The sequence below is a fragment of the Canis lupus genome, chromosome 2, assembly GCF_003254725.2.
Source record: "Canis lupus dingo isolate Sandy chromosome 2, ASM325472v2, whole genome shotgun sequence".
Classification (NCBI taxonomy): domain Eukaryota; kingdom Metazoa; phylum Chordata; class Mammalia; order Carnivora; family Canidae; genus Canis; species Canis lupus.
This window is the reverse complement of record NC_064244.1, coordinates 6,181,367-6,204,674: the sequence shown is the minus strand read 5'-3', so window position 1 is coordinate 6,204,674 and position 23,308 is coordinate 6,181,367. Positions and strand designations below refer to the sequence as shown.

The following is a 23,308-nucleotide window of genomic DNA, read 5'->3' as shown; positions in this document are numbered from 1 at the left end:
GAGTCAAGTAACATTTGCTGAGGAGGCATGTGGCCTGGTAAGTATAATGAGCCATGGAAATAATCTTCCGTATCACATTCTCCAAAAGATATAGGTACTATCCATTTTTATTTAAAGACTTTTAAGTAAGGCTCCATTCTTGATATTTTGTGTTGCTTAATTCACAATCTTTTTTGGAACAAATGCAGAGTGTCACTGGTAATGTGCTTCTGTGTAGATAGTTTCCATGTACATAGTGTTAGATGTGCTTCTGGTAGTTTGTTTGGTTTACTTATACTTACTGGCCATAGTGAACGTGTGAATTATAGTCACCATAGGCACACTTCAATGTAAACAGGAAATACTTTGAAATGGATGTGATACTATAGAAAATTATTTTTATTAGGGATACCTGGTTGTATTAGACCATTCTAAAGCTTATTCCCACAACCTTCTCTATTTTTTTTCTGTCTATTCATGTTTCTAATTTTGTCTCATGTCTGAATTCAACATATAACTAATCCATTCCTCCAAATTATTTAAGTAATAAAATTGGTGGGTTGCTAAATGGTTATCCATATTCTAAAGTTCTTAGTGTCAGTTGATTAGATAATGAAGAAGTGAATGGGATCATAATGTCTGATCTTTTTATTTCCTACTGTCCAACTTGGTGTAAAACACTGATCTTGAAGAGATTTTTAAAAATTCTGTTATTAGACTGTCAAACATTACTAAAAGCTTTTTTTTTTTTTTTTTTTTTTTTAGTGAATGGTATCCGTAGTAATTTTAGAGCTATAATATAATAATTTCTGAAAGGGAGTTTAACATTTCCATATACAGAATTTCATTCTAAATATTCAAGTTCTGTGTTAAACACAGAAAGAATGTTTAACTATCTTTGTCATTTTCAGAGTTAAACCAAGTAAATAAAATACAGTAAGTATTTTCCTCCAAGAAATTTAGAAAATGTTACAGATTCAAAAGTTTTGGTTTTTCCTGTAAGGAAGATCTTTGTTTAGCAAGTCAAAAATTAAGGAGACGATCTTGCCCAGTGCATGCAGGTGTGTAGGTAGCAAATCCTCAAGAAGGCAAAGCCCTCCCTCTGCAAAAGAGTAACACTGGTAATGATTATATTCAGTTTTTCTCAATTTTCACTCCAATATTCTACTCTCCTGAAACTCCCCCATTTTGGATGGTAGGATCCTTCATTTGAATTTAGTTTCACTTCAACCCCACCATCAAAGTTAGTGGTGCCAAGTCCCACACTCCCTCAGCGGTCTTTACTCATCAATCCAATAATTTTTTTTTTTTTTTAATATTTATTCAGTGGTTTAGCGCTTGCCTTTGGCCCAGGACGCGATCCTGGAGTCCTGGGATCGAGTCTCGTATTGGGCTCCCTGCATGGAGCCTGTTTCTCCCTCTGCCTGTGTCTCTGCCTCTCTCTCTCTCTCTCTGTGTCTATCGTGAATAAATAAATAAAATCTTATAAAAATAAAAATAAAAATAAAAAAATTAAAAATATTTATTTATTTTATTTTAGAGAGCAAGAGAACAAGTAAACAGGGGGAAGGGTATAAGGAGAGAGAGAATCCTCCCACAAATTCTCTGCTGAGCTCAGAGCTTGATGTGGGGCTCAATCCCAGGACACTGAAATCATGACCTAAGGTGAAACCAAGAGTCTGACACTTAAATAACTGAGCCACCCAGGTGCCCCATCAACCCAACAATTTTTAACTTGTGATAATAATTTTCTCTTGTTAACAACCCTCCTCAACTGCCTCTAGTCTCAGCAGTGTGGGACTCTCCAGGATTTGGAGCCAGAGGATCTGAGTTTGAGTCTTAGCTCTTGACCTCAGTTTCCTCATGTGTAACATGGGGATAATAATATTGACCTCACAGAAATGTGCAAGGATTAAACATATGTGAAAACAATTTCACAAATGCTATTAATCATTAATAACTAACATCCATTCTACTGAGAGCCTTGAATGATTCACACATTGGAAGGAATTTCAGATTCTGTTGTTAGTAAATGGAGAGGATATTTTGAGATATCTATGAAGTTTCCTACCTTTCTATGCAGAACCAAATCTATGCATTAAAAGGCAATCAACCTCACTCCCCACCCATGAAAATGGCTACTGTCCAAAACAATGTAACGAATATTGAAGAAGATATGGAGAAATTGGAAACCTTATGCACTGTTGGTGGGAGTGTAAAATGATGTATGCAAAGAGTCTCATGGGCATATGGAACAGTCAACTCTCAATATGTTTCCTTGTATAGATAAATTTGTTGAAATGAGGATTAATTATACCTTCAGGGTCACAATCAAAAAAGATGGTCACAGATATGTTTGGAAGGAAGGTTGGTGATCTCATTCTTTTTCTTGAAGGTAATGGGGACTTTGTGGCTTTGTAGCATCAGATGTACAGTTAGGCATCAATTTCTTTTTGGCACCACAAGAAGCAATAGTTTTGAGTGCTCACATCTCTGGCTCACCTGCTCATCCAGTCTAGACTGTCTCCACCAATGGGGAGAGCCACCCACAGCAAGGGCTAAAATTATTTGTTCTAATTTGCTCTGCCTGAAAGACATCCCTGCATATATTTTTAAACCTCAAAGCCTACAGCTTCAGGTGTAAAATCCACATATTTGGTGGACCTCAGGGGGAAAAACATGACATGGATCTGAAAACATTTGAAAAGTATTTCCAAAGGTGGATCTCGTCCTTTCTTTTTACTTTTTTAACATTTGCTTTCCTGGTTTTCCTGCTTTTCAGAGCTATCTTGTATAGAATCTACTGCTCCCATTACACTAATTAGCAATGTAAATATTTTAACAAACTCTGCGGGATTACTTTACCTCAGCTTTAAGCAAATGTATAATTTAACACCAGCAGGACAACTTGCATCACCCCATCATTTGATGCTTCTCAGCCTTGAATTCATAACGTGATAAAGAATTTTGCAGTTTTGAAATCGGAAATGAGTTTGTCAAGTAGGAGATGAGGCCATGCCTTCATTTCAGCTCCAGGAACTTTCAGAAAAGAATGTGCATTGGAATTGTTATTGATGTTGCTTAAATCAAAGAGAACAAAATGTACACGTCCTGAACTCTTGGCCTTCTAATTATTATAATCATAGGGAAGGCTAATTATATTGCTAATCAGGAAAATTTCACCCTGAACCATGTTTGCCTAAAAACTCCAGTTCATGGTCTTTAAATGACACTTATGTAATCACTCTGTGTCCTTTCCATTGTGTTGAAGGAGGCTTATTCTGGAGTTGGATACACAAAATTTATTTTTTTCTGGTGACTTTTCTACCTCTCCTCTTTTTCTTCTCTTTCTGCTCTTGTTGCCACTGCCTCCAAAGTGCAGTATGTTTGGAAGTCTCTGTCAAAGAAGGAAGTTTTAGCAGTAATGAGCTAACATGTAAACATGGAAAAAATGCAATTGTTTCATAAGAATGGTTGCTTCCATCTGTTCTATGATTCACCTGTAATTGACTGTGTGATAACTCCCTAGAATGGGTGGATCTGGCTTAAACCCTGGGGCTGTTCTTCTGGGGCTCCAGCCTGCCTTTCAGTTTTGAAGAGGTCAATCAAACGAAATGTGATGCATCTGAGTGGCAGTTCTCTGTCCTTCTCCATGAGAACTTGAGTCTGAGGTTCTCTCTTCGGTGACAGAACCAGATCCCCCCCCCCCCACCCTGGGTGTGTTAGCCATGAAAAGGAGATGGGCAATTGCTCTGTGTGTCTTTTTATTTTGAAACATTCAATCATCTACCTGAAGGAAGATAGGATTCATTTACACAATTCAAGATCCTCATTCAATGAAAGAATATGATTAACATGAAATTGTAGGTTCTCAGGAACCATGAACACATCTTTATTTAGATTTCTGCAGAATACTTAATATTGGGCAGGAAAGAAGTAGGAAACATTCAATTCTTCAGTGGTATTTCTGGAGGGAAAAATCTCTATCAGACTTGACTTTGACTACTTCTGTTTGAAGAAAGGCATAGTTTTTTGTTTTTTAAGATTTTATTTATTTATTCATGATAGACACAGAGAGAGAGAGAGAGAAAGAGAGAGAGGCACAGGCAGACACAGGAAGAGGGAGAAGCAGGCTCTATGCAGGGAGCCCGACGTGGGACTTGATTCCGGGTCTCCAGGATCACACCCTGGGCCTAAGGCAGGCACTTAAACTGCTGAGCCACCTGGGCTGCCCGAAAGGCATAGTTTTAGTATCAGGATTTTCCTGAAAGAAATAATAACTAAAGGCAATAGTTATTATTTGATGAGTGAACAAAGTACTAGTCCTTACATATTATTTTTTCAATTCTTAACATCTTTGAACTTGAGTATAACCTATTTCTGTGAAGGCATTAACATCTATCTTGTTATAAAATGAGAAAAAAACAATGCTCAGAGGAATTAAAAGAATTGTACAAAATTCACACATCTAGTAATAGAGTGAATTTCAGTGATAATAAAGACCACTTTCTTTTCGTGAGATTTTAAAGACCACTCTCCATGAAATTATCCAAGTTTCTTGATTCAAAGAGTTGGCATATTGGAAGATGAGGAAAAGAATTTCGTTATAAGCCCCTGACATCCTTTTGTGAGAGGAGAATGATAATTATAATACTGATGACAACAGTAATAATTAGAGCTAATACATGTTAATTATGTATTTTATGTCACTTAATGTACAGAGTTCCTACAATGATAACTTCATTTAATCCTCAAAATAGCTCTACAATGTAGATAATAGAATAGTCTTATTTTTCACCATTTTCTAGATGAGTACATTGAGGCACAGAAACTTTAAATAATGTACTAATTGCAAATATGTATTGTACATCGCTAATAAGTAGTGGAGTCAAGAGGTCAACTGACAATAAATTAATTAAATGTGTATGATGAACTCTATTCTCCTTTTTTACTGCTAATCTAAATAAGAATTGAGTTTTGTATGAAAAAAATAAACTGACGTAAGTGAAATAAACTATTGAAATATAATGGTGTGGAAGGGTCTAGATAACTAAAATGTGCTGAGTATTATAGAATAGAGAATAGTTAGGGGGTGCCTGGGTGGTACAGTTGGTTAAGCATCAGACTCTTGGTTTTGTCTCAGGTCTTTTTTTTTTTTTATATTTTATTTATTTATTCATGAGAGATACAGAGAGAGAGAGGAAGAGACATAGGCAGGGGAGAAGCAGGCTCCATGCAAGGAGCCCGACACGGGACTTGATCTCGGGACTCCAGGATCGTGCCCTCGGCTGAAGACAGGCACCAAACCGCTGAGCCACCCAGGGATCCCCTTGTCTCAGTTCTTGATTTCAGGGTCATGAGATTTGGCTCCATGCTCAGCACAGTCTGCTTGAGTTTCTCTCTCCCTCTGCCCCTGCCCCCATTCTCTCTCTCTAAAATAAAACAAATAAATATATATATATATATTAGGAAAAGAGTAAAGAGTATGTTAGAAGCACTCATAAATTGGCAGTACTTTTATGACTCTAGGATGCTCTTATTCTGTTTACTCTTATACTTACTTTCTGCTATATTTATCGCTGAGGATTTTCTACATTTGTAACATCCTCAATATTTGCCTGCTTTAGCATGGATATGTTCAAGCTTTCCTAGAGATTATATCTAATATTAAAATGTCAATAGGAGATGTTGATACACATGCATATTGACCTGATAATTCCTTACATCCTAGTCTCTGATCATATAAAGTGTTAAATGCTTTATTAGTTCCATAATTTTTGAAGTCAGGCATAAGATTTCTAAAAATCCTGGTAACTGAGTGGAAAACAGGAACTTGATTATATGTTTTTAGGTCATTTCCTTCCAAAATTGATTACACATCCATCTCTGTCACATTGTGCTGTGTGTATGTACCCAGGAGCATCCAAATAACCACTTTACAAGATTACTGGAGTCACTATTTTGTTTCCTGAGTGGTAACAATTTGCATGATGCTGTTAAATTAAGAATATTCAACCCAAATGTCTGTCAGCAGATGAGCATATACACACACACACACACATACACATATATATGCTCATATACACACACACACACACACACACATATATACTCACACACATACACACAATGGAATATTATTCAACCATGAGAAAGAAGGAAATCCTGCCATTTGTGACAGCTTGGATGAATCTTGAGGGGATCAAGCTAAGTATCAGAGAATTACAAATACTGTATGATATCACTCCTAAGCAGAATCTAAAAAAGCTAAATACCAAGAAATAGAAAGTAGAATAGTGGTTGCCAGGGGCTATAGGGTGGAGAAATGGGGAGATGTTGGTCAAAGGATGCACACTTCCAGTTGTAAGAATAATAAGTTCTGGGGATATAATATATAGCATGATGATAGCTAATAATTAATACTATTATTATATACATGAAAGTTGCTAAGATTGTAAATCTTAAAAGTTCCTACCATGAAAATGAAATGAACAAGATAGAGGAGTATTAGGTAATTCTATGGTGGTAATCATTTTGCAACACATAAACTTACACTAAGTTTACAACACATAAACTTGGACTCTCTAAACTTACACAGTGTTATATGTCAATTATATCCCAATACAGTTGGAAAAAATAAAGAATCTCTCCACCCTGAATTTCCACAGAATTACTGTTGGATCAGAGCAGAACCCAGTGGCTGATTGATGTTCTTTCTTCCTTCTCAACCAGCTTCAGGAAATAAAGGTCTTCAGCTGCAGGACTAGTTCTCCAATGACTTCCTAAATTGTCCGGCTTACACTGTGTTTCACATTTCTCCTCCCCCAACATTGTGTCTATGTGTATATCAATGAAGCTGGTTAAAATGAACATCAGGAGAAACTGTGACCCGCAGAACTCAAGAAGCAAACACTGAGGGATGGCAGCTCAGGAATAGAGATTGTCTTCGGGGAAAATGTCACACAGCCTGAGAGAGTCATGAAAGCCTGTAGTGGGGAGGGGGGCATCAAAGAGAACGAAACAGGTTGGATTCTGTTGGCAGTTGTTCTGCACAATCTCAGACTCACTGTGGGTTAGCTTCCAGCTCTGAGTTTCTTCTTCCTGTGTTTCCTCCTTCATTTCAAATTACTAAACACAGCATAGTTTTAGACAGAAGGTAAACTCTCCGTGGTCTCACCTCCATTGAGAGGAGTGAAGAGCAAGGAAACAAGGCACCCTGAAGATCTGGGTCCTTCTGTAGAGACAACCCTGCCCCATAGGAGGACATTTCATGGGGTCAAAAGAGCCTCCATGTTTCCTGTGCTCCAGCCACCATTTTGATTCTTGGATCCTCATTCCCATAGAGCTTGAATGCCACCTTCTTGGTAGGCCCTGCCCCTCCCCACACTACTTTTCATAGTCTCTCCCTCCAATCTGTTTATCCCCTCCTCTGCTCCATTTCTTTTCATGTTCGTTACCCTCTGACATGAAATATATTTGATTTATTTAGTCTCTACAACTAGAACATAGTCTTTATACAGGCAATTTTATCCCTACACTGAGAATACACGGGTATATAGGAAGCTTTTGATCCATATTTTTTAATGAATGAAATGGAAAATTATTTATTTTCTTTTTTTAAAAGATTTTATTTATTCACAAGAGACACAGAGAGAGAAGCAGAGACATAGGCAAAGGGAGAAGCAGGCTCCCTGTGGGGAACTGATATGGGACTCCATTCCAGGACCCCAGGATCATGCCCTGAGCAGAAGGCAGATGCTCAACCACTGAGCCACTCAGGAGCCTCAATTATTCATTTTCTTAATTCTCTTTCTATATATTGATCCTGGATTGATGACTAGGATTCCATGACATTGACATAAGGCCATCTAAGTGGCTCTGTTTTCTGTATTGAGGTCCACAAGCATAAGTTTAACAATAAAGATCATAATAATTTGTACCTATTTGTATACCATGGGTCCTTCCCAACTGAGTTCGCTGCAGCTCAAACCCTGCCCTTTTAGTTAATCAGGCAGTGAGTGTAGTATTCTCCCAAGAATGTGAGCAAAAAGAAAGGTCAGGGCTCTTCCTTGGGTATATTACCTACTTGATATGTGACCTCAGGCAAGTGAATTAACCCCCAATGTCCAACTCTATAAAATAAGGTGTTGAAGCATATGATGCTGAAATTTCCCTTAAATTCCCTCCAACCACAACCCTCTACCCTCCAACCCAAAATGCTCCATGAGGAAAAAGGCACAATTATAAACAACCTGCAACAATCCAGAGAGAGCTTAAGAAACAAAAACAAAACCAAGAAATCTGTCACCACATTCCAAATTTTTAAAAAGCCATGTTAGTTATAAATATTCTGAAAGAAAGCTGTCAAATACCTTCTTCTACTTTTTTTTTTTTTTTTTTTTTTTATTTATGATAGTCACAGAGAGAGAAAGAGAGAGAGGCAGAGACACAGGCTGAGGGAGAAGCAGGCTCCATGTACCGGGAGCCCAATGTGGGATTCGATCCCGGGTCTTTAGGATCGTGCCCTGGGCCAAAGGCAGGCGCCAAACCGCTGCGCCACCCAGGGATCCCCTTCTTCTATTTTCTAAAAAAGATTTTATTTTTATTTTAATTAATATTTTATTTATGTATTCATGAGAAACACAAAGAAAGGGAGGAAGAGACACAGGCAGAGGGAGATGCAAGCTCCATGCAGGGAACCTGATGTAGGATTCGATCCTCGGACTCCAGAATCACACCCTGGGTCGAAGGCAGGTGCTAAACCGCTGAGCCACCCAGGGATCCCTCCTCCCCTTTCTAAAAAAGATTTTTAAAAAAAATTTTTTTTAATTTTTATTTATTTATGATAGTCACAGAGAGAGAGAGAGAGAGAGGCGCAGAGACACAGGCAGAGGGAGAAGCAGGCTCCATGCACCGGGAGCCCGACGTGGGATTCGATCCCAGGTCTCCAGGATCGCGCCCTGGGCCAAAGGCAGGCGCCAAACCGCTGCGCCACCCAGGGATCCCCTCTAAGAAAGATTTTACCTAATTCATGCCCTCAAAGATCCACCCCTCAAAAAGGACTTTGTATTGTAAAGTGTTTATCTTTATTAATTATCTTCATTAAATTTTCTTGGAAAACATACCTTCTAAAAAGAAACTTTTATTTAAAAAAAAAAAAGATGTATTTATTTATTTGAGAGAGAGAGTGAGAGAGTACAGCAGGGATGGGCAGATAGAGAGAGAGAGAGAAAGAGAGAAACTTCAAGTTGACTCCACGCTAAGTGCCGAGCCCGGTGCAGGTGATCTCAGGACTCTGAGGATACAACCTGAGCCAAAGCAAGGGTCTATCGCCCAGCAGTCCGCACCACCCAGGTGCCCCTAAAATGAAACTATTTTCATCTATTTATTTTTTAAAACAGATATAGGGAGCCTGATGCGGAACTAGATCCCTAGAACCTGGGATCACATCCTGAGCTGAAAGCAGATGCTCAACCACTGAGCCACCTAGGCCTCCCAAAATGAAACTATTTTAAAACTATGGTTTTATTTCTGATTCAGAATCCAAACCAAATATTTTTATTTTGATAATGATTATTTGAAATGTTATCTTGCCAATTCATGAGCTTCAGTGGAAGTATCTGATACTAAATGAAATTAGGTCAAGGTAAAAAAAAAAAAAAGTGACCACCAACAAAAAACATCATTAACCAAATAAGACATGTTATTTCTTTCTATTCATTGTTTTACTGCCTGAAACATAAGAAGCAAGAGAAGAAAGCCTATGCAATAAATGCTATTTGAAGCAGCTTGCATATGCTTTATAGTTGTGCACATTTCAATTAAATTACCTAGTGATATTATACAGCTCCTCCCTCCACACAGCACAATGCAAAGCAATGGCGGGAGTTCAAGATTCATAAAGAAAAATCAAGTAGGTGACCCCAAAGATCTCCAAATGTGGAATATTTTACAATCACATATAAGTCAAACCTTGGACTCTGCCTGAATAGATGAAGTAAAAATGATAGTTTTGTTGTACTTAAACTAGCAGTAATGCATATGTAAATGTTTGTAGGTCCTTAGAGCTCAGAAGGTGATAGCAAGAGGGTACCCAGTCAAAGAGCCTGAAACAAAGATTAAGAAAACACTTGGGCCAACTTTTTGAACCAGTTATGAATCCAGACAAGTTAGATGATTTACATAAGGACTGTGGTGAAAGAATGTGTTAGTCTCAACTATCTGAGTATCATTTATATTAATAATCCTATATTAGCAGTCTGCCACATAGTTACGGAGTGTCAGCTCATAGAGAAAGAGCAAGGCTGCCAATGTTTTACAGGCATATATGGCAAAGAGGGGTTTCAAATTCAATGCCTTGTACAGCTCTAGACTATAGAAACACTTAATAAATATTTATTGAGTGATGAATCAAGAATGAAGGCATGAAATTCTTTTAAAAAATGCCTACTGTATCCATCATACTGATTCTGACAAATACTTTTCCACAGGAGACAGACAATCAAGTGTATCATGACTGAGATTTGAATGGTTCAGTAAGAATCAAGGACAGTGAGTGTTCAGTGTGAATGGAGCTAGAAAAAGGTCTTGAGAAAGGCTCATCTGGCCAAAGTCTAGCCCAACACCGGGAAGCCATAAATGGTATTTAGATAATTTGAGGCATCCTGATTTCATCCTCAATACCTCTGTGAAGATCAAACTCTATTTTGAGCATTTACCAAGGTGGCAGCCTTTGGAATTTCTTATCTTGAAGTGATTACCTTGATAAGATTGTGGCCTTTGAGACGTCATATTGAGGGTCTGCTTCAGTTTCCTTGTTGGTAAATACAGATGCCCACCTTACAGCAATTTCCATGAGAGAGGAATATCATGCATATGAAAGGAGATAACGCACTTGAAGAAAGTTTTCATATTTACAAGAGAGAGCAAGACCTGTTAGTAAGATCTACAGACTATTTATTATATTTTCTTGCCCGAGAGAATCACCACATAAGATGTGCTATCAATGTAAGGAAAAGTTCTTATGAAAGTGTTGGGGAATGATTTAATGATTTAACTTACTATAAAGTGAAAGCACAGGGCAGAGGCAAAAATCCAGAGAGAGGTGAAATACTCTAAGATGGTCTTGTCTAAATTAAGGCAACCCCAATGAAATAGAGATAAGGATACATTTAAGAATAAAAAAATTGTAAAGGACTTATTTATTTATTCATGAGAGACACACAGAGAGAGAGAGAGAGAGGCAGAGACACAGGCAGAGGGAGAAGCAGGGTCCCCACAGGGAGCCCAATACGGGCTTGATCCCAGATCCCAGTATCACACCGTGAGCCGCCAAAGGCAGATGCTCAACTGCTGAGCCACCCAGGCATCCCCATTTGAGAACAAATCTAATTGGACTGAGGTTCATGTACAGATAGGGCAGGGTAGTGTTTCTGAGGTTCAGAAAGCAGGACTGAGTGGTGTTCCTTCCTTTGCTTGCCCTCCTGGCTCTCTGCACCTGTTGTACTGAGCTCACTCACAAGGTGCTATGAGCGTCCAAGGTGGAGGCTGATTCTGGCAAGTCCACCTGAGTTGTCTGCTTTTGCCAAGCCTCCCTGCCTGACACTGGATGGGTGGGTTACAACTGGAATGAGAGGTAAGAGGCCAGAGCTCACTCTTCAATTCTGTTTGAACAGTAATAAAGATGCATTCTACTTTGAGCTTGAGCTCCTTGTGGCTCATTTCTGATTTGCTAGAAATAATTCAGAGTATATGTGCGATTTACTCCCAGAAACCTCTGATGGAAAGGATGAGCATCTCCTGGATAAAACAGAAAAAAATACCAGTAGGAAAAAAAATATTATGAGAAGGCAGAGAACTAACCCAGTAAAAAGAGCTTAAAAGCAGAAAAAAGTGACACAGAAGACAAAAGAAAAGCAAACCCTAGCCTTTCTTGGGCAATAAACAGATATGGATCTATTCTAAATGAGAGAGACTCTGAACACTCTCAAAAAGCTTTATCTTATGTCTAATAATCATTTACACTTCAAACTCAAGATACAAAATTTAGAATTCATCCTTTCTAATCCCAAATCCCATCTCCTGCTGTTTTCTCTTTGGTTTCTGGGACCACAATTCTCTAGCTAGTTCACATAACTAGAACAGGTGGTCTGTCTGAAGTATCTTGAAGCCAGATTTCATAATTCATCTTATTTCCATCCCACATCTTCCTAATCCCTCCTGTAGATTTTACTAGCGATTTTCATGTAAAGATGGAAGAGGTGGTTCCATCCCCTCATCCTCCAGCAAAATGTGATCAAATGGCTCCTGGGCCTTTCATTCTTTCCCCAGAATCTTTTCCTAAACTTTTTTTTTTAAAGATTTTATTTATTTATTCATATCACACACACACACACACAAACACACACACACACACACACAGAGACAGGCAGAGACACAGGCAGAGGGAAAAGCAGACTCCATGCAGGGAGCCTGATGTAGGACTCGATACAGGATCACGCCCTGAGTGGAAGGCAGACACTTAACCACTGAGCCACTCAGGTGTCCTGTCTTAAACTTTTCAATTCTATTCAGCAAAACAAAGCCCTCAAATGGCTGAATCCAACTATCCTGGAAAACAGTTCTGTCTACTGCCAAGAATAAGACTTAAATAAAAATTAAGACTCCTTAAGACTCCTTTCTATGTTACAACAGCCAAGGCAACATTTCGGTGATTCTCAACTCCTTTGCCTCTCTTCCACATTCAATTACCAAGTGTGGCCATCAAAAATCCTTAGGAGCCCCCAAAGTCACCTCTTTCTCTCTGTGTCCACTATCAGATTTTGGTATTCACTACCAAATATTCTTTAATAGCTCCCATGATCAAATATATCTATACTCTTTGGCTGGGCATGCCGGCCTTTTGGCCAAACTCACCCATTTTGCAGCTTTGGCTTTGGCTTTGGCTGGGCATGCCGGCCTTTTGGCCAAACTCACCCATTTTGCAGCTTTATCTCTAATGCCTCTTCAGCCATATTTAAGTGTTTTGTTTTCCTCCAGGTCTCTTGTTTTTCTGCACATGGTACTCTGTCTGATGTGACATTCTTTCTCCTGTCTGATGAACTCCTACACTGCCTTCTGCGGCAAACCAAATATCTCCTCTGGGAAGCCTTCCCTGACTACCACCCTCTTCTCCTGACCTTTATTCAACTTCTCAATCCAAACCCACATAGAATTACCAATTTAATCCTTCATGCTTGGATGACCTCCTGCCCTCCCTCTCAACAGAGCATTTATCATCTCTATAGAGATAAAAGTCCTGGTGCTTAACAATTTCATTGCACTTTTAAAAATATATTAAAGATATAAACCCTATTTGATCTGTTACATTTATTTCTTCTAGAGTATAGTTTCCCTTTTCATGTTTGTTGTTTTTTGGTTGTTTTGGTTGATATTTTCAAGGGGCATACCACATTATTTAGTTAAATTTGCCAATTGTTGGGGCACCTGATGGCTCAGTGGTTGAGCATCTGCCTTTGGCTCAGGTCATGATCCTGGGGTCCTGGGATCAAGTCCTGCATGAGGCTCCCCACAGGGAGCCTGCTTCTCCCTCTACCTATGTCTCTGCTTCTCTCTCTGTGTCTCTCATGAATAATAAATAAAATCTTTAAAAAATAATAAAATAAAATTCCCAATTGTTTTCCTATATGGTTACTTTTGAATATAAAATCTTTTTCCACCTAGATATTTGATAGATATTAATTTTATTTTTTTTCTAGACTTCTGGTTTGATTAGAAGAAGATTAAATCCTTACATTATTTCTTTTTTTTTTTTTTTTTAATTTTTATTTATTCATGATAGGCACACAGTGAGAGAGAGAGGCAGAGACACAGGTAGAGGGAGAAGCAGGCTCCATGCACCGGGAGCCTGACGTGGGATTCGATCCCGGATCTCCAGGATCGCGCCCTGGGCCAAAGGCAGGCGCCAAACCGCTGCGCCACCCAGGGATCCCACATTATTTCTTTTGTGCACGGTATGACACACTGGTCTAATCATATCTTTGCCTAAACTAGCCAACACTCCCAAAATCATTTATTTTTCTCCTATATTGCTTTCTATGGCTTCACATCATATGCTAAATTCTTGTATTTATTAGCAAACCATAAAGGAAAATAATTGATAAATTTAACTCAAATCTATTTTGAACTATTTAATCAGTTTCTTTTGAAAAACAAAAAGACCAGATTGAGAAAGTAAAAATCTACCTGGCATTTTAGCAGACTGCTACAGCCAGCTGCAAGATGAACAGGAAACCATTATCCTTCTAAGAGCATGTTGTAGCTCTAAAGTTTTACTACAGCCATCTTCTTTGAGTAACTGCTACTTTCTTATTCACTGGAAAATTATGTCTCTAAAATTACAGAAAATCAGGAATTTTAATTTTTAAATTATATCGGTAAGCAGGAAACATCCCATTCTTCCTTGGAGGTTCTAATTCATTTTGACACAGAGAAATGGCCACGGTTTTACAGTTCAGGAACAGAGCTTCACATGAGGTGTTTCTGAATATGACATTCCATGTTTATCCCAGGAAACAAGCCCTGGGTTCATTTTGCAGTCCTAACCTCATATTGACCCCTTTACTCCCAGCCTGGCTCTACTTTGAACTTACCAAAACTCTGACTCATGGTTCCTCTGGTGGGGAGTCTCCACTGTTGCAATGAGTCAGTACACTTGACTGCGAGACCACAGGTTTTGTCCTTAACGGTCTTAGGCTGATTGGATTGTACATACTGTTCTATTCTTGTGTTAGTGCCTTACTCTTAATTATTATAGTTTACTTTTTAAAAGATTTTATTTATTTATTCATGAGAGACAGAGACAGAGACAGAAGCAAATACACAGGCAGAGGGAGAAGTTCCTTAAAGGTTCTCAAGCTTTTTAGTCTTGGACCCTCTTTTATGCTCTTAAAAATCATTTGAGGACACCAGAAAGCTTTTACTTATGTGTTATATCTACTGATATTTACCATGTGAGAAATTAAACTGAGAAATTAAAAAAATACATTTATTTAAAAATAAATTTGAAAACACTAGTAAATTAATTAATGTTAGTGTAAATAACATTTTTTTAACGAAAAAATAACTGTAATTTCCAAAATAAAAGAAATTTAGTGGAAGAAATGACATTCCTTTACATTCTTGCAAATTTGTTTAATGCCTCGCATGATAGAAGATGTATGCTTCAGCATTGGATCTCTTGTGATAACACATAGTATGTAGTCACTGGAAAACTTGCCTCTAAACTTATAAAAGAATGGGTACAAAAAAGGAGTGAAAAAAACTCTTAATATTATCGTGAAAGCAATTTTGATTTTGCGAACCCCTTGAAAGACCTCAGATGCCCTATGACCACAGTCTGAGAACCACTGGTCTTAGCTTTTCTAGTTTATGTGGTTTCTCGGATGAATTCTAGAATATTTCTGTCTCTTAATTTAGGAGGTAGTAATTATATATTTAAAGTCTTGTCTTCTCACTTAAGGATATCCTATGTCTCCCTAGTTAACAAAATATTTTATAAGTACTTTCTCAATACTTTTTCAGATCTGCTACATTTCTCATTTTTTAATCATTCCTAGTTATTTCATATTCTTTGCTGCTATTGTGAATGCGATCCATTTTCCCATTGTATTTTATTTATTTTTTAAAGATTTTATTTATTTACTTGAAAGGGAGGGAGAGGAAGCATGAGCAGGGGGAGGGGGCAGAGGGCGAGGCTGACTCCCCGCTGAGCATGAAGCTTCATCCCAGGCCCCTGGGATCATGACCTGAGCCTAAGGCAGCTGCTTAACCAACTGAGCCACCCAGGCGCCCCATTCCCATTGTATTTGAGATGCTTATTGTTGGCCTATTTTGTATGTGGCCAGTTGGTTGCTTCTTTTTATTATGCTAAATAATATATTTTATATCCTGGTTTTTAAAGAAGTAACTTGAAATTTTGGGTCTTTTTACATAAAGTTACATAAAGTTAGTATTGATATATTCTCAATATTCTGAGATATCCTCGAATATGAGATAGACGATATTCTGAGGGGAAAAAAATCGCTATTCAATTTCTAGATTTCGAAGGTATTTTCTGAGGATCTTGAATATGCTGAATGCCTTTTTGGCCTCTATTCCAATGATCACTTTTTTTTTTTTTTTTTTTAAGGCAGATGCGTTGATTAGGACTAGATAAGCTCTGTCCTCTTCTAGAATTCTCACTTAGCTAACATCATTAATGTCAGGCCCATTTAGATCATTAACAGAATGAAAGGACATTTTGACCGTGGTTCGCACCTGTTGAAAGGGAGAAAGGCATAACCACGTGCAGTACGTTCCCTGAGGCTGTGCAGGGGACTCGCTCAGCGTGGACCCACTCGTGGAGCTCAGGACTGTCAGGACGGCACCAGCCAGAGGACTGGTGATCACTAGGCGCCTTCCCGAAGCCCAGTTTGCAGCTCATTCGGCCCAAGCCGGACGCCAGGTTCCTTAAACCGCCAAAGACATCTCGTATGTGGGGGCGACTACCTCCTTGGTCACTTATTTTCGGCCTCACGTAGCTTGGGGTAAGTCGGGGGCGGAGGGGGGCGGGGACGCCGCGCATTAAAAAGAGGTGACTTTGGTCCAGGACGCTGGGCCTGTCCCAGCGGGTCCAGGGCTCCAGGGCGCCCCAGGTGGGCGCTGCGCTACCCCCCCGCCACCCCCGCCGCCCCCGTCGCCCCCGTCCCCCCCGTCCCGGGCGCCAGGCCGCGGAGGCTCAGGCAGCCCCGGCCGCAGACGCGCAGGCGGCGGCCAACCCTCTCCGCTCTCCGCGCGCTCCGGGAGCGGCGGCGGGCGCGCGGCGAGCGGGACGCACGTGCCCGCGCCCCGGGAGCCCAGTCGGCGGCGCCCGCTCCCGGCCCAGGGAGGGGTCACGGCCACGCGGGGCCGGCGGGCAGCCCTCCGAGGGGGCGGGGCCTGCGCGGCGCGGGAGGCGGGGCGCCGGCCGGCCCCGGGGGTCGTGTGGGGGGCGCCCGCGCGCGCCCCGGCCCGGCGCCGAGCCCTCGCAGCGCGGAGATCCGGCGGGCAGCGCGCACCTCGTCCCGGCCGTCCCGGCCGTCCCGGGGGACCTGCGGCGCCGCGCCGGCTTGGCCCGGGAGCTCCGGCTCGGGGCTGGTTTCTCTGGGAGCAGGTCGGTGGGGCGGGGGTTCCTGCAGAGTTCTCTTTCTGAGGACAGAGGAAGTGCAGACGAGAGCATTGTGATCCTTGTTAAGAAATAGGAGAATCCTACCCGAAACGATGTCATTTCAACTTGCCAACAGCCCTGTTTTCCAGTAGTTTCTGTGTGTACCTTGCTGAAGTTTTCCTAAGTGAGGTTTAAGGCAAAAAAAATTTAAGTAATCGTTTATTATAGCTAGGGTGATAACTGGACGTAAGCCTTGAAATAGCCGTTGTATTTGGCACTAAAAAAAAAAAAAAAAGACTTTGGAAAAGCCGAAGAATCCTCATGGGTTTGTTTCTGCAGTTTTCTTGGTGATTGTAGGTGCTCTTAAAGCATTAAGGGTGTTTTGTTTTGTTTTTAAATAATTCACATTGATCCAGTGACTCTAGGTTTGTTTAGTGCCTATACAGGAAATGAGGCGCTTTGGGCCCGTGTTAGTGGTGTAAAAATGCTAAGACGGGAGAAAAAAGTTACGGTAGTGCCACACTATGTAAATGTTTTAAGTTCACCTTCTAATTATTTTCCCAGCTCCTAGATGCTTATCCGTGTAACACCATGACTTTTTTGTTGTGTGTCGCAGGCCAAGGATCACAGCGGCAGCCTGGACACCTTATCTCTTGTATCTGAGCGTTATTATGCATTACTTTCAGACTTTTCTAAAGGTAGGTGATCAAGTTCACAACATTTCTGGCTTTGCTGGAGCCCAGGTTCCAAGTTTGGACAAATAAATGAGGGTCCGTGTTATTCACGCGTTATTGATTTTTATTACCTTTGAAAAGAATTGTTTTCAAATGGGAGAATTTAGAGATGTATAAGATTTCAACGATAACTTGTTTTTTTATGAATGTATTGATGGGATGTTTAGCATGTGTGAAAAATTACTCTCATTTGTCTTAGTCCTTTTTTTTTATTATTATTGATGGGGTGAAAAAGTGCATAGTGAAAGATAATGAATGGTCTTTCACACCAGCGTTGTATATCTACTTGAAGAGATTTTGGTCACATCGCGAAAGAGGATAGATAGCATTGTCTTGCACTTCCTTTTTCAACTGTATCTTTACAGCCTAAATTTTTTTGTGCAGATGTTTGAAAAGTGACTTATCTGCCAAATCCAAAATATTTGAAGGTCCATTAGTTGCTACCAGTAGTTTGGTGAACAAATAAGTATTTGTAAGTGCAAATCTACTTTAGAGAGTATATGACTGTAGTTTTTTTTTTTTTTTTTTAAGATTTTATTTATTTATTCATGAGAGACAGAGAGAGAAAAAAAGAGGCAGAGACACAGGCAGAGGGAGAAGCAGGCTCCATGCAGGGAGCCCAATGTGGGGCTCTATCCCAGGACTCTAGGATCATGCCCTGAGCCGAAGGCTGACGGGCTGACGCTCAACCGCTGAGCCACCTAAGTGTCCCTATGACTGTAGATTATATAAAGTTTTGATATAAAAATGTTTTATGGGCAGCTCCGGTGGCGCAGCGGTTTAGCGCCGCCTGCAGCCCAGGGTGTGATCCTGGAGACCCTGGATCGAGTCCCACTTCAGGCTCTCTGTGTGGAGCCTGCTTCTCCCTCTGCCTGTATCTCTGCCTCTCTCTCTCTCTCTCTCTCTCTGTGTCTCTATGAATAAATAAATAAAATTTTTTAAAAAAATTGTTTTATCATTTTTATAATTTCTGCAGTGTCAGTGCTCTAAATTTTCATTTACAACTTTTTTTTTTTTAAAACAAAGATCCCTTCATTAGTCTTCCCTTTAGATCTATAATTTGAAAGATTGTTTCTAACAAACTCCCTTTCCTTGGTAATAAGAAACAAACTCAGTTATCTGTCAGAGGGTGGATAGAAGATTTCCATTAGACGTTCAAAATAATTCATGCAAGACCCCTTACCACTTTGGGGACACATTGGGAGTCAGGAACCTCAAGTTGGGCACTATTACTCTTCTAAACTGAAATCATCTATCACCGATCACCAATTTTCTACCATAACCTTTGATCTGACCTTTTTCTTGACTCTACCGTATACCAGCTTTATAACCTTAAAAATTCTCTAATCCCAGTCTTCTTTTCTGAAAATGTGAGTTACAGTAATACCTTTATGGAATATTTCTGATGAGTACTAAATCACATAATGTATATAAAACTGTAAGTACAGTAGGCAGCTGGCATATGGCAGTCAGAAAAATGCTAGCCATCACTATTGTCTGTTTTTCCTGAGATTTGAGGATGATCACACCATGTGGTTAGGTTTATATCTGTTGGTCATTTCTTGACAAATAGCACAAAACCTCATGGAGAAGTCCTTAGGTGATGGCATAAAAGCTGAATTTGGTTTTTGGATATGTTGATTTGGGTCAGATCATTACTTTACAATAATTGAATACCTTTAAATTATTATTTTTTTAAAGATTATTTATTTATTCGAGAAACAGAGAAGCCGAGACACAGGCAGAAGGAGAAGCAGGCAGAGGGAGAAGGAGGCTCCATGCAGAAAGCCTGATGTGGGACTCGATCCTGGATCTCCAGGATCATGCCCTGGGCTGAAGGCAGCACTGAACCACTGAGCCACCCAGGCTGCCCAAATACCTTAAAATTATTTACCAATATTTTAAAATTAGTTCATTTTACATAAATTCCCAAAGTCCTAGCTTTTCCTGAAAAAACAAGAGGGCTAGCAGAGGTAGAGCTTGCATCTGATTGCAGCTAATGCCAGGATGTGGTTGTCCCCTTTGGATGGGGTGCATGTACACCCCAGTGTCCATCAGGCCCCTGCTTTTTTTTTTTTTTTTTTTAGGCCCCTGCTTTTAATTTCCTCCCACCTGCTTCCCTTATGTATTTCACCTCCCTTGCTCCTGCAGACTTTTCAGGCTGTGATTTCTGGAATATACTTTACCAATTTGAATGGATAATTTGTAGGCCAAAACCATAACCCAAATTTTATCTTTAAAAAGAAATGGAGTAATCCTATATTACAATTTATGAAGCATTTCCTTATTTGATACTTAATGCAGAATTAGTTCAGACATGCATTATCATTCCACTTTATGGCTGTGGACATTGAAGCTTAAAGGTTTGTACCAAAGCCTAAAATAGTGTTCTGATGACTTCAAGTGTTTTTGGGTTCTCACTAATGCCACTTTTTAACTCTGGAAAAATTTTCTAGGAAATGATAGCTTTTCTTTTGGTTCTAGCGTTTATTTTAAGCAAGTACTTTTATCCCCATAATTACAAACTAAGAAAATGAGTGGTAGAAAGAAGACATGTATGGAAGTATATAAGTAGACCTTGTTTTCCCTCTCTACAAAGCATCTTTAAGCAAATTGAAGGGAACAAAACATTGATTATGGCTCATTCAAAACAGACCATACATATAACTCAACTAGACAAGGCCTGTTTTAAACCATGCTTTATTACTATGTTATTGGAAAGCTGAAGGGATGTGTGTCCAGTTCATCTGGTCTGCAGTTGGGTTAGACCAGAGATTTCTGTGGATCTGTTGTAAAGTTCTGTGAGAAAGGAAATACCCAGAACTTGTTTGGTGATTCAGCCTGGTGTCTCTGTGAGGTTGTTTATTATGGCAAACAGACTTTGTAGTGGCTTCTTTTAACCAGGAAGGCTTTATTACTTTCAGAATCATGCCAGCAGAATAATCTATACAGTAAATTAAAAGCAGGGATAATTCATCTGTGGGTGTAGTAACCATATGTGATCCTGATGGTATGTATATAAGGGAAGGTCACGCCAGCCATGCAGAGGGTTTGGGAAAGCGGCTAGGCCAAGACAACATGACATCCTGCAGCAAAAGAGGGTTTACAGAGTTCTAAGACCTGTCAGAAGGCAGGGGATCTGAAGACACAGGGAGTGGTGAAGAAAAACTTAGGGTGAGTTTAGGTGTGTCAGAAGGAGCCAGATCATTCAGGATCTGGAGACCACAGTAAGAATATGGATGTTGAAGGCTTGTTAGCAGGAAATAATGTGATCTGATTTTCTGTGTTGAGATCATCCTGGTGCCATGTGGAGAGGGACTATTTAAGTAGCTGACCTGTTGACGTTCCAGCATCTCTTCCATCATAGAAAGGAGCTCCTTTTGAACATAACTTAAACTTTATGTGGTGAAATTGAAACAGCTAAGCAGAAGTGGGTGCATTAAGGGAAGGATCCTCCAGTAATGTTCTGCAAAAATATATGATGAATTTTTTAAAAAGTAAGAATCAGGTATTACGATATTGCTTGGCTTTGAGTAAAGCCACCTGCTACTTTCTTTACATACTGGTATTTTGAGGCTCTAGTGTTTAATGTATGTATTTAACATGTATATTTATCTTAAAAGTTTGAAGTTATTCTTTCTAACCTCCTCTTTAACCATATACAGAATTTAGGAACATTTAAATCCTATTACTACACTTTTCATTATTATTCATTATTATTCACTCTATTAATTTCATTATATTATAATTCATTATTATCTATTGTTGTGTCTTACAGTCAGTGCTAGTTTAGATCTATGTGTATGCGTAATAGTTTCTTTACTGTTTTTGGCAACAAGACCTTTCTTGTGGATCATTACCATTCTTGAAAGGTATCCTTATAAACGTGCTCTTTCTCCAGGGTCATCATTGTTTTGTTTTGTTTTGTTTTGTTTTGTTTTGTTTTGTTTTTAAAGATTTTATTTATTTATTCTTGAGAGACACACAGAGAGAGGCAGAGATATAGGCAGAGGGAGAAGCAGGCTCCATGCAGGGAGCCTGATGTGGGACTTGATCCCAGGACCCTGGGATCATGCCCTGAGCCAAAGACAGACGCTCAACCACGGAGCCACCCAGGCGTCCCAGAGGTCATCATTGTTAAACACAAATTTTCTTTTGGTAAAAAATGTCGTTATCTTGCCTTTGATCTTGAAAGATACTTTTGTGGGTACTTTTGTTTATGAAAATTATTTCCTTTCATTTGAATATATATGTATATATACATATATATATTGAATATTTCATAGTACTGCTTTCTATTGAAATATTAGTAGTCAAGGGGCACCTGCGTGGCTCAGTCAGTTGAGCGTCTTGATTTCTGCTCAGGTCATGATCTCAGGATCCTGGGGTTAAGCTCTGTGTGTGGTTCTCTGCCTAGTGGGACTTTGCTTCTCTTCCTCTCTCTCTCTGCCCCTCCCCCAGCTCTTTCTCTTGCTCTCTCTCTCAAATAAATCTTTAAAAAAAGAAGAAATATCAGCACACATTCTAATTGTTTTCCTCTACATGGAATATATCTTTTCTGTTTGGTTGGTTTTAAGAGCTTTTCTTTGTTTTTGGTGTTTCATGGTTTTATTGTGGTGTGTATCTAACTGTGGATTTCTTTTTATCTACCCTACTTGAACTTCCTAAATTTGAGTGTTCACACCTTTCACCTCTTTAGGAAAACTCTCAGCCATTATCTGTTGCTTTTTCTCCATTTCTCTATTCTCTCCTTCTCAAATGGATTGGATGTGTATTAGACTGAATCAGTCAGGAAAACAATGAATACCGGGTAGTTCAACAGGGAATTTAAGATGGTGCTATGATCTGAATGTTTGTGTCCTCCTGAAATTCCTATGTTGAAATCCTGACCACCAGGGTGATGCTTTTGGGAAGTGGGGCCTTTGGGGGTGATTAGGTCAGGAGGGCAGAGCCTCATGAACAGGATTAGTATTCTTATAAAAGAGACCCCAAAGAGGTAGCTCATGTGAGGTTATTGTGAAAACACAGCTGTCTAGGAAGTGGGGCCTCACCAGACATTGGATCTACCAGTACATGATGTTGGACTTCCCAGCCTCTAGAATTAGGAGAAATAAGTGCTTGTTGTTTATAAGCTGCCCAGTTTATGGTATTTTTGTTATAACAGCCTGAACAGACTAAGGCATACGAAGAATTAATTATAAATGTTTTGGGATATCTGAATACCAGACAGGGCATAGGGATTAAGTTAATGCTTAGCAATAGCAAAAAACTCTTATCACTGCTTGGGCTGTAGGATTGCAATAAGGAGATGGTCTCTTCAGAATCCAGAAGCTGAGGCCATCTTGAACCATGGCAGATTCTAATTTAGACATAGCCACTGATGGAGATATCATAAAACCCAGAGAAAACA

At 39.6% G+C, this 23,308-nt stretch overlaps 1 protein-coding gene across 4 annotated transcripts in view; it reads left to right on the top strand.

Annotated features, from left to right (window-relative positions):
* The first annotated feature begins 16,933 nt into the window (after positions 1–16,933).
* Positions 16,934–23,308, top strand: part of MYO3A (myosin IIIA) — a 240,351-nt gene continuing 233,976 nt past the window's right edge. For 2 of the 4 annotated variants that reach the window (XR_007403741.1, XM_025463908.3), the window contains exons 1-2: positions 16,934–17,170; positions 17,781–17,862. The gene's annotated coding sequence lies outside the window, so the exon portion shown is untranslated. The remainder of the gene's footprint in view (positions 17,171–17,780; positions 17,863–23,308) is intronic. The other 2 variants (XM_049096892.1, XM_025463904.3) reach the window with 1 other exon arrangement.